At 47.1% G+C, this 14,125-nt stretch overlaps 1 long non-coding RNA gene across 1 annotated transcript in view; it reads left to right on the forward strand.

Annotated features, from left to right (window-relative positions):
• Positions 1–14,125, forward strand: part of LOC144123386 (uncharacterized) — a 311,566-nt gene that overhangs the window by 173,639 nt on the left and 123,802 nt on the right. The window contains exon 4 of the long non-coding RNA XR_013313079.1: positions 10,970–10,987. This is a non-coding gene — a long non-coding RNA (uncharacterized LOC144123386). The remainder of the gene's footprint in view (positions 1–10,969; positions 10,988–14,125) is intronic.

Consider the following 14,125-nt stretch of genomic DNA (forward strand, 5'->3'; position numbering starts at 1 on the left):
CTTGCCTTATGTAACATTTGCTTATAATTCGTCGCGGCATGATACCACCGGCTATTCTCCTTTCTACCTTCTGTTTGGTCGGCATCCTGCGCTGCCATTGGATACATTACTACCGAGTTCTACTGCCTCGACCACAGAGTATGCACGTGACGCCATCTCCCGAGCAACTATGGCCCGTGAAATCGCCCGAGACCGGCTCACCGCATCTCAGACCTACCAGAAGTCAGTTTACGACCGCCGGCATCGCCCAGTACACTATCCGCCGGGCTCCCTCGTCCTCCTTTGGTCTCCTTCTCGCCATGTCGGTCTCTCTGAGAAACTTCTACGTCAGTACAGTGGCCCTTATCGAGTTCTCCGTCAGGTGACCGACGTGACCTACGAGATTACACCTCTTCATGCTCCGACATCGTCCACTAGCCCTTTGACTGACGTCGTTCATGTAGTCCGTCTCAAACCGTACCACACGCCTGCTACATCATCCACTTAGCACCGGGATGGTGCTTTTGCCGCCGGGAGTTATGCTACGGTTGTGCTTGTGCTTGGAACGCTCGTGCTTGGTGCGCTCGCGCTTGGAACGCGAAGAGGACGAAGTGCGTTTCTGCTGCTGGGCTTCGCGTGCCCGGTTGTTCGGCTGCGTGGCTGTAAGCTGTTTCCCTGTAAATATATTTTTCCCTTTTGGTGTGCACATCTTCACGTTACAATATCTTTACAGACAGATTTCCTCAGATGGATCGGCATTTGTGGCCATAGGTCAAGCAGGCCGCATTATGAAAGTTGGAAACTTTTGTCTCATATCTGTCACGAGCGCTTATGGGGCATAATGCTTGACTCACTGAAGCATTCCAATACATATCGCATCATTGTTCATGTCCTTTTATTGTAATTGTTCCTCGTCGGCTCCTTTGTTTTCTGTATCAAGGTATCTAGCCTTACCATTGCCCAACATCTAGCTCAACACTTCATCATCATCATCATCATCATCATCATTTATTTACCCTTAAGGGCCCCAGGGGGCATTACATCTTTTACTCAAAATTTCAACACTATACACGATTTTAGCCTTTCACGTTCCTGGGCGCCCCGGTGTTGTTCGTAATGAAATTGCGGACATTGCAATGACCCCGGCTGCACGTATTGGACTTACCCGCTCCTTTCAGCTTTTCCGCTGTTGTGTCCGGACCGCTTCTCCTGCTTCTGTCCGCAGGAAATGGTCTGCACAACGGCATTCCTCTCACAGTGGCAGAGAACTTTACCGATGGATTCCCGGTGCCAGACACATTCCATATTCCTTCCCTCCACCGAAACCCATCCTTCATTTCATAGCAGACCACGGTCGGCCCCCTTTTAATTTTCATGCTTTTCGACAATAAGGGCACTTGTGAACGTGACAGTGATTCTTTATCTCATTATCTTGGTAAACGTCAGGTATTGCTAGTAAAAATCATTGCACCCTGTCCAAGCCTTCTTGCGCGAACTCTGCAACTCCTCCTGAATAGTTCCCGTGCATGTGCGCTCATTAGACAAAAAGTTGCACTTGTGAGCAGCACATTCAGTGCCCTCTCACTTATGTGGCTGCCACGCAGTTTTTTGGAGCGCAGCTCTTAGGCGCCCGTCCCTTCGTCGGCGTAACACGCCGCGTGACAGGGGGCGTGTTGGCACACAGTGGCAAGGAAGCGATCTAGGTTATAATCTGTCTTGCAGATTAGGCGGAAAGGTTGTCGTGCAAAGACTACCGGGTTTAATGTGTGCGGACGATATTGAACTGCAAGCAGATAGCCAGGATTATTTGAAAACTCTGGTTAATTGCTCTGGAGACGAAGGAGACACTCTGAGATTCAGTTTTAGCGCAGATAAGTCCGATGTGATGCTTTCCAACGATACAACCGACCAGGAGCTTAAAATACAAGGCCATGAAATACCCCGAGTGGCCGAATACAAATACCTCGGGGTATGGGTAAACGAAGGGCAGATGTACACGGAAAAGCACGAACAGTCTCTCATAGCAAAATGGCGAAGAGATGCCGGGATAATGTAGAATAGGGCATTATGAGGGTACAACAAATATGAAGTACTAAGAGGTATTTTGAAAGGAATAATGGTGCCGGGGCTTAATTTCGGAAATGCGGTTCTGTGCGTAAGGGCAGAAGTTCAGTCGTGATTGGAAGTAAATCAGAGAGCTGTTGGAAGATTAGCACTAGGTGCCCACGGGAAAACCACAAACGAGGGAGCACAGGGGGATATGGGCTGGACATCGTTCGAGGCACGGGAAGCTCAGAGTGAAATACTATGCGAAGAACGCCTGAAGAAATTGGGCGATAAGGGTTGGCCAGCTAAGGTATTTAAATACCTATACAGAAAGAGCGTTGACTCACACTGGCGGAAAAGAACTAGGAAGCTAACCAGTAAGTATGCCAGACACGAGGCCGGAGAAGGACAGAGCATTAAACGACAGGTTGAAAACGCGGAAGGTAAAAATTGGATAAATTCTTTGGAAAAGAAGCATAGTGTAGAACAATATTGATACTCGAAAGGGCAGATGAGGAAGGAAGCGTTTTATGATAACTCAAGAGGCAGTGCACTAGGTCAGGGTGTCTTAGAACGCACGTCTACAAAAATAAATTTAACGAAGACGACACATGTGCTGTGTGTGGCAAATCGGTAGAAACAATAGAACACCTCACAATAAAATGTGATGGTATCCATCACGATGTCGATGCAGGCACAGTCACTCTTCCTGAGGCCCAAGGGTTTAGAGATAATGGTCATATAAATAAATCTGCTGTAGAAATTTACAAAAAGCGATTGGAAGATTGGTGGCTCAAAAGCAGGGTTGACGTAAAGTTAAAACTGTAGGAAGACGTATTTAAAGAAAATGGCTTATTTCAATAACTTACGGCAGAGTTCAACAAAAAGAAAGGGAAAAAAGCTCAGCATGGTGGCAACTGCGATCACCCCATTTCAAAGAGGAACCCCCCCCCCGTTTTAAAGAGGAACCACCCCGTTTCCGTCCGTCCGTCCGTCCGTCCGTCTGTCCGCCCATCCATCCATCCATCCATCCATCCATCCATCCATCCATCCATCCATCCATCCATCCATCCATCCATCCATCCATCCACCCATCCATCCATCCATCCATCCATCCATCCATCCATCCATCCATCCATCCATCCATCCATCCATCCATCCATCCATCCATCCATCCATCCATCCACCCTCCCACCCATCCGTCCGTCCGTCCATCCGTCCGTCCGTCCATCCGTCCATCCGTCCATTCATCCATCCATCCATCCATCCATCCATCCATCCATCCATCCATCCATCCATCCATCCATCCATCCATCCATCCATCCATCCATCAATCCATACATAAACATACATACATACATACATACATACATACATGCATACATACATACATACATACATACATACATACATACATACATACATACATACATACATACATACATACATACATACATACATACATACATACATACATACATACATACATACATACATACATCCAGCAGAACGAAGCGCCACCTTCCATGGCCACAGCGGAGGAAAGGACAACCGCAAGGTCGCTGCTGCTGCCACGGGATGACCCCACAGGAAGATGCCAGGGGTGGAAGATGGCGTGGGTAGAGCTGCGCTTAGATTTCGCATTACTGACTGTCGTAACCTTCTCTTATTGTTTCTTTCTTTTGCCTGCTTCAGAGCTCTAGGATGCTATTGCTGCTATGCTGGAGTGCCAGCAGACCAAGGTGGGAGGGCGTGATGCCGGCTTTTCCGTGTCGCCCTCTGCCTCACATTCCTGCTCTTTTCTCGCCTCGTTCTTTCTTCCTTGCCTTTCTTATCCTGCCGTCTTTTGCTATTTTTTTCTCGCGCCGTTTTAGCTGATGTAGGGTTTTTGCAACCTAAACTGTCATCTCATTTTCTTTGTCGCTCATGAGTCTTTGTTTTACCTGCGCCTGCTTCACTTTCATCGTTTGTATCCGCAAACATCTTTTGTGTGTCTTCCTACCCTCGATTCCACTTTCTACTCGCGGCATAGCGTGCATTGTTTTTGCTAACTGGCGTTCAGTTTGAAATATTATTTTTTGTTTATTTTTTCTGTACCCCTATTCTGTTATGTCGATTAGTTTAAGCCTGTGACAGCTATGCAGTGGCAGGCACTCCTTCAGCTTTCTTTTTAATTTTTTGGCTTTTTGTCTCTGAACGGGGGCTCCAAAATGAGGAAATGAGGCTGCCTTCTCTCGATAAAAAGACTGAAAAGTAATGTCACGATCAGACATCGATGCTATGCGGGTGATGAGCCTAGCACGTTTTCTGTTTAGGTGGAGGCCTTTGCGTAATGCGCATCTTGCGAGCCCTGGCGGCTCATTCGAGCTCCTCGTCCTTCACTATATAGCATCATTCCTCCGTGCGCTCGTCCCCAACACAGCAGCGTTCCCCGTGGTTGCTCCTCGGCGCGTGCGGGTGACTGCATACATGGCACCCCTCCTCGCCGGTGCATGTCATGTTGACTGCCCCGGCTCCTAGGCCAGGGACGTTAAGAGCGAGCGCTCTAATACGAAACATGCGTGTCGTAGCTATCGGTCGTTTTCGTAAAATGCGGTGAAGATAGCTTTATATTCAGACATAACTTCACCAGCGAAAGCACGAGACACCAGAAGAAGAGCACAGGACAACGCTGGACTAACAAGTGAAGTTTAATCGAGAAACGGCCCACTTAGGACACCAGAAGACGCATGCGTATCAGACGCACTAAAAAAACTAAAAAACAAATACATAAGTGGCGATTCACCAAGGAGTGGACACACGCTCCGTAACTGGCAAACAACAAAAGAAACATACTTTGCCTGTCGTACTTGCACACGCACACTTCTGCTGGAGCTACTCACCTAGAACTAAGCGCTATTGCCATATGTCTCATCGAGCTCCAAGCTTATTAAAAGAGCCATAGCTAGCCTTTGCCTAAGGAATGCTTTGCAGAAGAGCTGCCCTCATGCAGTGAATGACAGCTTTCACCAAGTCCACTGCCTTAGTGATGCGGGCTATTCGGCTGACCAGCTGACTGCAGTTGGTGAGTCGATGCTGCAGAAAATTAAGAACCAGAGCACATGTGATCTCGGAAATGTTAGACTGGAGGGAAAAAAAGTTGAAGTGGTGCCCTATCTATGCGAACAAGTTCGTTGCTTGTTCGACTCGTGTCGCTTACAAGCTACCCCTGTCATGTGGCAGGGTGTACACGGGCCAAACTGGCAGATGTGTTAATGACTGCGCACGCGAACATAGCAATTCCCTGAGAAATTTGTCTGATCCAAATAATCTCCCACGTCACGGCAGGACTTGTAAAGATTGTGTTCCGGCTTTTAACAACATGTCAGTCACCTGCAAAGGAAAAAAAAACAGGGAGGAGAGGAAAATCCTGGAGGCCTACCATATTAGGTTGCAAGGCAGTGACACATGCGTCAGTGCACCGTCTTTATATCTCACTGACAAGGAGTTTAACTTCCTAAACCAAAGTGTCCGTGTGCAAGTATGACAGGCAAAGTATGTGCCTTTTGTTGTTTGCCAGTTACGGAGCGTGTGTCAACTCCTTGGTGAATCGCCACTTATGTATTTGTCTTTTAGTGTGTCTGATACGCATACGTCTTCTGGTGTCCCAAGTGGGCCGTTTCCCGATTAAACTTCACTTGTTATAATGAAAAAAGACGAACTGCGCAACAAGAACACGGACGAAAGGGAGGCAGACACACACTAACACAGACTTACAACTTTACTAAAGGAAGGAATACAAGGCAAATATATATAGCGATCCCCAACGCACTTCGAATCTGATCAATATGGCACGTGACAATCTGCCCAGGCGATAAACAGACCACACAAGAACCAACCGCTTACAAGATAATCTTATACCGGGCCGGCCCTTTCTATGAAAACAAAAGCAAAGGAACGCTTAGCGACAGTGCACACTTGAGAATTACGCGTTCTGCAAAGTAAGGAAATTCATAACAAAAACCACACCACTGTAGCCATCTGATACCACTGAAGCTCGAACCGCTTACAAGCGCAGATGCTGACACCAAAACCAAGAGACGAAGCACTCCCCCTTTTGAAAGCAAACAAAACGGGAAACAAAAACAACCACATCGGTCATCGTCAAAAACAAAAAAACAAAAAACAAAAAAAACACAAAAAACGGTGAAAAAAGGCACCAGGTCAAAAGGGTAAAAAAAAACAACAACCATGAATCAGCTCAAGAAGCTACGTCACAAAAACAGTGAAAATAGGCACCGAGTCATTTAAAAAAACAAAAAGATGAAAGACGGGACAACAGTTTAAGACAACAACGGTTTTAAAAACGGGGGGGTGAATGAAATCCAAAGCGTAGGAAAACATCTCAAACCATGACAAAACCGAAACAAAACTGAGATCGCTAATCAAATGAACAACGAAAGCATCAAACGCAATCAGGAGGCACTGCTCAATCACCAGGGCACAAACAGGCCACTAGGCTACACATGCCCCCGCAAAAACGAAAATTCTTTGGATGATAAGGAAATGGAAGCCTTGCTAACACAGTTGTCCGTAGTGCCGATGTAAAATGTTTCGACGACGAGACGCTCCCATTTGTCATTCAATCTGGCCAGAAATTCCGTCTTTTCGAACCATGGTACACAGTCCCGTTGCTTCATTTTTGTGCAGTCCGCACAATGCTTAGCCAAAAACCCTCCATCGTTGTTTGCCACGCTCAACCGGTGATCCCTTGCTCTTTCATTAAAGCAACTGCCGGTTTGGCCTATGTAGACTTTTCCGCAACTAAGGGGAATGCGGTAAACAACGCCGGAAACGCAATCTTTGAACTTCCTTAGATGTTTGATTTTGCAAGGGGTCTTCTTAGTGTTCATCATCACGCACACCTTGGACAGTCTGCATGGAGCCGAGAAGACAACGTTGACGCCTCCTTTTCTCGCCACTTTCTTGATGTTGTGCGAGAATTTGTGGATGTATGGAATCACATGGGCCTTCTTTTGCTCGGCGTCTTCTTTGTCTTTGCGTTCTCTCTTAATTTTTTGAAGCACATTTTCACACACACTCGAAATGACGTGCGGAGGGTATCCAGCTGCTTGCAAACGCTGAAGCTGGTACTGGAAGCTCTCTTGGACTTTGTGGTCACAAGACTTTTTCAGGGCCGACTCAACACATAGGGAAATGATGCCTCGCTTGACCAACTTCGAATGGGCACTAGTGTAGGGAAGCAAAGCCTTTTTGGACCTGGGTTTGAAGGACCAGCACAAACGCTGTTTCTCAAAGTGCAGATCTAAATCCAGGAACTGAAGATGACCATCAAGCGGTAGCTCACTGGTAAACCGGAGCCCGAAAGATTCAGATGAAAATGCCGAGAGGATCTTTGAGGCCAAATCCTGAATATTGCCGTCCCCCGGTGGGGTCAGGAAGACCAGGTAGTCATCGACGTACCTGCACACGCGGGTGACAGCCATCCCTCGCAGTTTGTCTTGAAGACGTTGGTCAAAGGATGACAGAAAAATGTCGCTTAAGGCTGGAGCTATGCTCGAACCTATACAAATGCCTGCATTTTGAATATGATAACTCTCATTGAAGTGGATGACGGAAGACTTTAGATAGAAATCTATAAGTTCCAAGAAGTTGCCAGTGTTGAGGCCAACTGAGTTCCGGAACTTCGTCTCTCCGTGAAGCTCCACGCATTCTCTGATGGCAGCGAACAGTCCTTCGTGCGGAATGGAATAATACATGTCCTCGATGTCGACGGAAAAAGCCGTCGTGGAAGTTGGTAGCCCTTTTCCCATCAGCTCAACGACTTCTTTGGAGCTTCTAACGAGGAACGGGTCATTGCCTAATAACACATTCAAATGTATCTGCAGTAAGTTCCCAAGCTTCCCAAGAAAAGTTCCCAAGAAAAGAAAGCGAGAAGCCGTGAGACTTTTAAAGGATTTGAAGTTGGAGCATTTGATGAAGGCCGTGAAAAACGAGGATGCCGGAACCCTTGAAGTGTTTTTCACTGGAAAAACGCATAAAATTGGTTGCCCCTTTCGACTAATCGTGTCGGACAGGAACTGCTGGCAGAGGAAGCTTGGGAACTTCCTGCAGATACATTTGAATGTGTTATTAGGCAATGACCCGTTCCTCGTTAGAAGCTCCAAAGGGGAAAGAGGCAACCAATTTTATGCGTTTTTCCAGTGAAAAACACTTCAAGGGTTCCGGCATCCTCGTTTTTCACGGCCTTCATCAAATGCTCCAACTTCAAATCCTTTAAAAGTCTCACGGCTTCTCGCTTTCTTTTCTTGGGAACTTTTCTTGGGAAGCTTGGGAACTTCCTGCAGATACATTTGAATGTGTTATTAGGCAATGACCCGTTCCTCGTTAGAAGCTCCAAAGAAGTCGTTGAGCTGATGGGAAAAGGGCTACCAACTTCCACGACGGCTTTTTCCGTCGACATCGAGGACATGTATTATTCCATTCCGCACGAAGGACTGTTCGCTGCCATCAGAGAATGCGTGGAGCTTCACGGAGAGACGAAGTTCCGGAACTCAGTTGGCCTCAACACTGGCAACTTCTTGGAACTTATAGATTTCTATCTAAAGTCTTCCGTCATCCACTTCAATGAGAGTTATCATATTCAAAAAGCAGGCATTTGTATAGGTTCGAGCATAGCTCCAGCCTTAAACGACATTTTTCTGTCATCCTTTGACCGACGTCTTCAAGACAAACTGCGAGGGATGGCTGTCACCCGCGTGTGCAGGTACGTCGATGACTACCTGGTCTTCCTGACCCCATTTTCATCTGAATCTTTCGGGCTCCGGTTTACCAGTGAGCTTCCGCTTGATGGTCATCTTCAGTTCCTGGATTTAGATCTGCACTTTGAGAAACAGCGTTTGTGCTGGTCCTTCAAACCCAGGTCCAAAAAGGCTTTGCTTCCCTACACTAGTGCCCATTCGAAGTTGGTCAAGCGAGGCATCATTTCCCTATGTGTTGAGTCGGCTCTGAAAAAGTCTTGTGACCACAAAGTCCAAGAGAGCTTCCAGTACCAGCTTCAGCGTTTGCAAGCAGCTGGATACCCTCCGCACGTCATTTCGAGTGTGTGTGAAAATGTGCTTCAAAAAATTAAGAGAGAACGCAAAGACAAAGAAGACGCCGAGCAAAAGAAGGCCCATGTGATTCCATACATCCACAAATTCTCGCACAACATCAAGAAAGTGGCGAGAAAAGGAGGCGTCAACGTTGTCTTCTCGGCTCCATGCAGACTGTCCAAGGTGTGCGTGATGATGAAGAACACTAAGAAGACCCCTTGCAAAATCAAACATCTAAGGAAGTTCAAAGATTGCGTTTCTGGCGTTGTTTACCGCATTCCCCTTAGTTGCGGAAAAGTCTACATAGGCCAAACCGGCAGATGCTTTAATGAAAGAGCAAGGGAGCACCGGTTGAGCGTGGCAAACAACGATGGAGGGTTTTTGGCTAAGCATTGTGCGGACTGCACAAAAATGAAGCAACGGGACTGTGTACCATGGTTCGAAAAGACGGAATTTCTGGCCAGATTGAATGACAAATGGGAGCGTCTCGTCGTCGAAGCATTTTACATCGTCACTACGGACAACTGTGTTAGCAAGGCTTCCATTTCCTTATCATCCAAAGAATTTTCGTTTTTGCGGGGGCATGTGTAGCCTAGTGGCCTGTTTGTGCCCTGGTGATTGAGCAGTGCCTCCTGATTGCGTTTGATGCTTTCGTTGTTCATTTGATTAGCGATCTCAGTTTTGTTTCGGTTTTGTCATGGTTTGAGATGTTTTCCTACGCTTTGGATTTCATTCACCCCCCCCCCCCGTTTTTAAAACCGTTGTTGTCTTAAACTGTTGTCCCGTCTTTCATCTTTTTGTTTTTTTCAATGACTCGGTGCCTATTTTCACTGTTTTTGTGACGTAGCTTCTTGAGCTGATTCATGGTTGTTGTTTTTTTTTTACCCTTTTGACCTGGTGCCCTTTTTCACCGTTTTTTTTGTTTTTTTTTGTTTTTTTTTTGTTTTTGACGATGACCGATGTGGTTGTTTTTGTTTCCCGTTTTGTTTGCTTTCAAAAGGGGGAGTGCTTCGTCTCTTGGTTTTGGTGTCAGCACCTGCGCTTGTAAGCGGTTCGAGCTTCAGTGGTATCAGATGGCTACAGTGGTGTGGTTTTTGTTATGAATTTCCTTACTTTGCAGAACGCGTAATTCTCAAGTGTGCACTGTCGCTAAGCGTTCCTTTGCTTTTGTTTTCATAGAAAGGGCCGGCCCGGTATAAGATTATCTTGTAAGCGGTTGGTTCTTGTGTGGTCTGTTTATCGCCTGGGCAGATTGTCACGTGCCATATTGATCAGATTCGAAGTGCGTTGGGGATCGCTATATATATTTGCCTTGTATTCCTTCCTTTAGTAAAGTTGTAAGTCTGCGTTAGTGTGTGTCTGCCTCCCTTTCGTCCGTGTTCTTGTTGCGCAGTTCGTCTTTTTTGCATTATGATCAACCAACTAGCCCGACAAGTCCTGTTGGTTCACTTGTTAGTCCAGCGTTGTCCTGTGTTCTTCTCCTGGTGTCTCGTGCTTTCGCTGGTGAAGTTATGTCTGAAATACACCAACTAGCCCACATGATTACATTGTTACAGCTTTATATTCCCCTGGGAACGGGATCAGAGATTATTTATTTTTACATATGTCGAGGGTTTCTAGTAAGGTGGCGGGGCGTGTCACATTCAGACCCAGTTTTCTTAGCAGTGAATGCCTCTTTTTGCTGCCAAACAATCATCAACATATCGGAAACAGATTTTTTCTGACAGCGAATCCTCCTCCTTTTAATTACATCCACTACCTGGCTTTCGTCGCCGACTAAACGGTCACTGTGCTGCCAAAGTAAACTGAGCACGGCGGTGCTATAATTTGCACTTTTCTTTGCTTTTCAGAGGCAAAGCGGCCGACCAGTAAGTGACTACAGGGCGTTTCTATATATTTTTCTATATATATATTTTTTACAGTCGCATTTATCAAAAAGCGGAATGAGAAGACCTAGCATTCCGTGAAAAGGCCAGTGTTGCCTTTGCGCAATAGATTAAAGTAGCCAGAAATGGAGGCTAAAATGAAAGAACCTTTTAATTTTGACACTAAAGTTTTGCCCATCCCTAAAATTAAATAAATTGCGCAGATGATCGATGCGATTTACGCAGTTGTTCCCCCGGCCGGCGCATCCGACGCGGTGTTAAACCATGCGAGGGACTCAGTCCATCGGTTGCCATGGCTTCACTTCACCGATCCAGTGCAGCACTTGCAGTGTGTGACTGCCTGGACTCTGATTCCGCCACTCCAGCTTACCTGCTGCAAACCAAGGCTTCACATACAAACGCTTTTCTTGCGACACCATAAGACTTCCCCTCATGCGATTTCGCGCCCTGCGTTAAAGCGGAGACCGCGCCGAATCCGCACCGGTACGGGACAACTTCGGATTGACAGACTGGCGATCGCCATCTGTGTGCTCGCCCCGCACTGGTGGGCAGCAACAGCCAATGCCAGCTCAGAGAGCGCCAGCGTTATGATGACGTAAATCGCGGATCTCGGGCAGGCTTGCAAGCGTGAGAAAAACGCGCTAAAACGTTTTCCTCGCGTACAGAACAAGGCCTGAGATAGAGGGCTGTCAAAAATGAATTCCGTCGTTGATTATTACCGAGTTGGTGGTAGGAAAGAAAACTGTGATGCAGGAAAATTTATTCCCGAAGCCCCTTTGCTGCTGCTGCTGCCCGGAGCGGCTCGCCTGGAGTCTGCTATTTCCTGTGCTGATCGATATATTTATTACGCGAAAGCAGAAAGGTCCCACGCCGCAGAGAAGCCGGTGTTGGCTTTGGCGTGATCTAAAATCGGGGCGTTTCGAAAAGGTGCCTGTTCCCATAGATAGCGCTAACTACATCAGCGGAGTATCGGAAACGCATGACCCTTTGGTTGCAAGTCAGCACGCTACCGCTACGCCACGCAGCCACATCCGTTCGGCTTAGTTACAGCGGGGCTTTATGTGTGTGTCGTGTGGTCTTTCACATAATCATAGTAACGGTGAAATAGGAAACAGTGTCCGTGGCTTGCGTGGGCTAGAGGCACCACTGTCGCGTCATATCCTTAAAGGCGTAGCTTAAGTGTCCCCGTATTTTTTTTTTGTTACGAGATGCACGGGTTCACAGTGAAGCAATGACGAGAGTAGCACCGTAATTGCAGCGCTTCTTCTTAAGCGCCGCCCGCTGCCGCTCCGATGCGAAGCAGGCTATAGGCCTAGCAACGGCCAGGCTAGGAAGGGAGCAGCGCAGTCCGTCGCCTTGCGCACCTGCGGGCAGTGCCGATGCTGAAAGCTCGATACTTGTGCAGGCAAGGTTTCTCGCTGCTCGTGTAGAACAGGCAGGCTTTCTGATGAGATGTGTTTTGTGGCACAATCGTGAAGTGAAATAGGCCGAGCTAAGCTGCGCGGTGGCAAAATGTGAAAGCGGCGGCGTGCCTAGGTTGAGCCAGGCAACCTGCATTGGTTAGGTGGCGCCAGTGTCGCGCTGCTTTCCGCGCCGGCACCGCACCTTTCTGGGGCATAGTGGCTACGGCAACGTTCTTTTCTGCAACGCGTGCGGCCAGCGTGAAGCTGGAAATGCCACTTGTTTTTTATTGTGGGTTCAGAACTAATGGCGCCATCGGGGTGTGTTTTCTGCGCAAGCGGAGCTCGAAGATTCTGGGAAACACAACGCTGGCAGACAAAGGAACGAGGAACAAAGAGGACACACAACTGCTCGGAACAACAACCTTATTTGGGGAGGCAGCCGATCCGCACCTTTTAACAGATATGAAACAGGACGAAGTGATGCGCACGCGCAAATATCAGGAGCATTGAGACTCTTCAGGAAAAAGTTCCTACGTTAGAGCGCGAAGTTCAGCTACACAATGAGAAACTAATCGATCTTGAAGACTGTAGTCGCCGATCAAATCTAGTAATTTCTGGTATAAATGAACAAGATGAAGAGAATGAAGAAACCTTGCTGAAGGCGGTTGTACACGACGTTTCGCTCGAAAAATTGCAACAGTCTTGCAGCTCTGTCGCTAGGATACACCGTCTTGGCAAAAATTCAGGAAATAGACCCGTAATTGTGTATTTCAAGATTTTCTGGAGAAAGAGGGTGCACTCCGAAATGCCAAGAAACAGAGAGGCTCCTCGACTTCCATCAAAAATGATTACAGTTGAAATAGATTCCGTAAAACAAAACTGCTCTGGCAGAGTGCGAGCACTGAACGGGCGAGCCCTAAAAAACGTCCAGTAGAGTGGTGAGCTGGGCGAGTCGGTACATAATTGCAGAAAGAAAACCAGCGCAAAAGACGGAGACACAGAACAGGAACACAGGACGACGCTGGACTATCGAGTCGATAATCCTGCGTGGTCCTGTGTTTCTGTTCTGTGTCTCCATCTTTTGAGCTGGTTTTCTTCCTAAAAAACGTGTTTTCCTTGTGCATGACAAATTGGGCATAGACGGCAATCTTTATGCCTGAGACGACGTGCAGAATGAGAGCGTTCTTATCAGAGAGGCTCGCGAGGGCTGAGGGTACTAAACATTACTAAAGCAGCTGAGGGTACTAAACTTTAACGCCAGTAGCCTGGCGAATAATTCTGAAGAACTTGTAATACTTCTTTTAAATTATGACCCGCATATAGCCATCATAACTGAAACCGGGCTGCATGATGATATTAGCGATGAATCCTTGATACCCCCTCTTATCAAATTTTTCGACGTGACCGCCTAACCCGTAGGGGTGGAGTTGCTATAATTTTGAATAATACATTTGCTGCAAGCGTACTGCCGCAAATTGAAGCTCATGAAAGCCTGTTCTTGAAGGTCGACTATTGGGGCCACGTCGTTGTGGTGTGTGCGGTTTATCGTCCACAAACATCCTCTCCTTAATTCCTTGCATCGCTGTACGATTACATGTCTGGACTTAAACACCAGAAGATAATCATGGCGGGTGATTTTAATCTTCGATACATCAACTCGAATAAGAAGCCAGAGCTCCACCTGCTTGACAGCCTTCTAATTTATGTAATGATTACA

The sequence above is a fragment of the Amblyomma americanum genome, chromosome 3 (genome assembly GCF_052857255.1).
Source record: "Amblyomma americanum isolate KBUSLIRL-KWMA chromosome 3, ASM5285725v1, whole genome shotgun sequence".
NCBI lineage: Eukaryota > Metazoa > Arthropoda > Arachnida > Ixodida > Ixodidae > Amblyomma > Amblyomma americanum.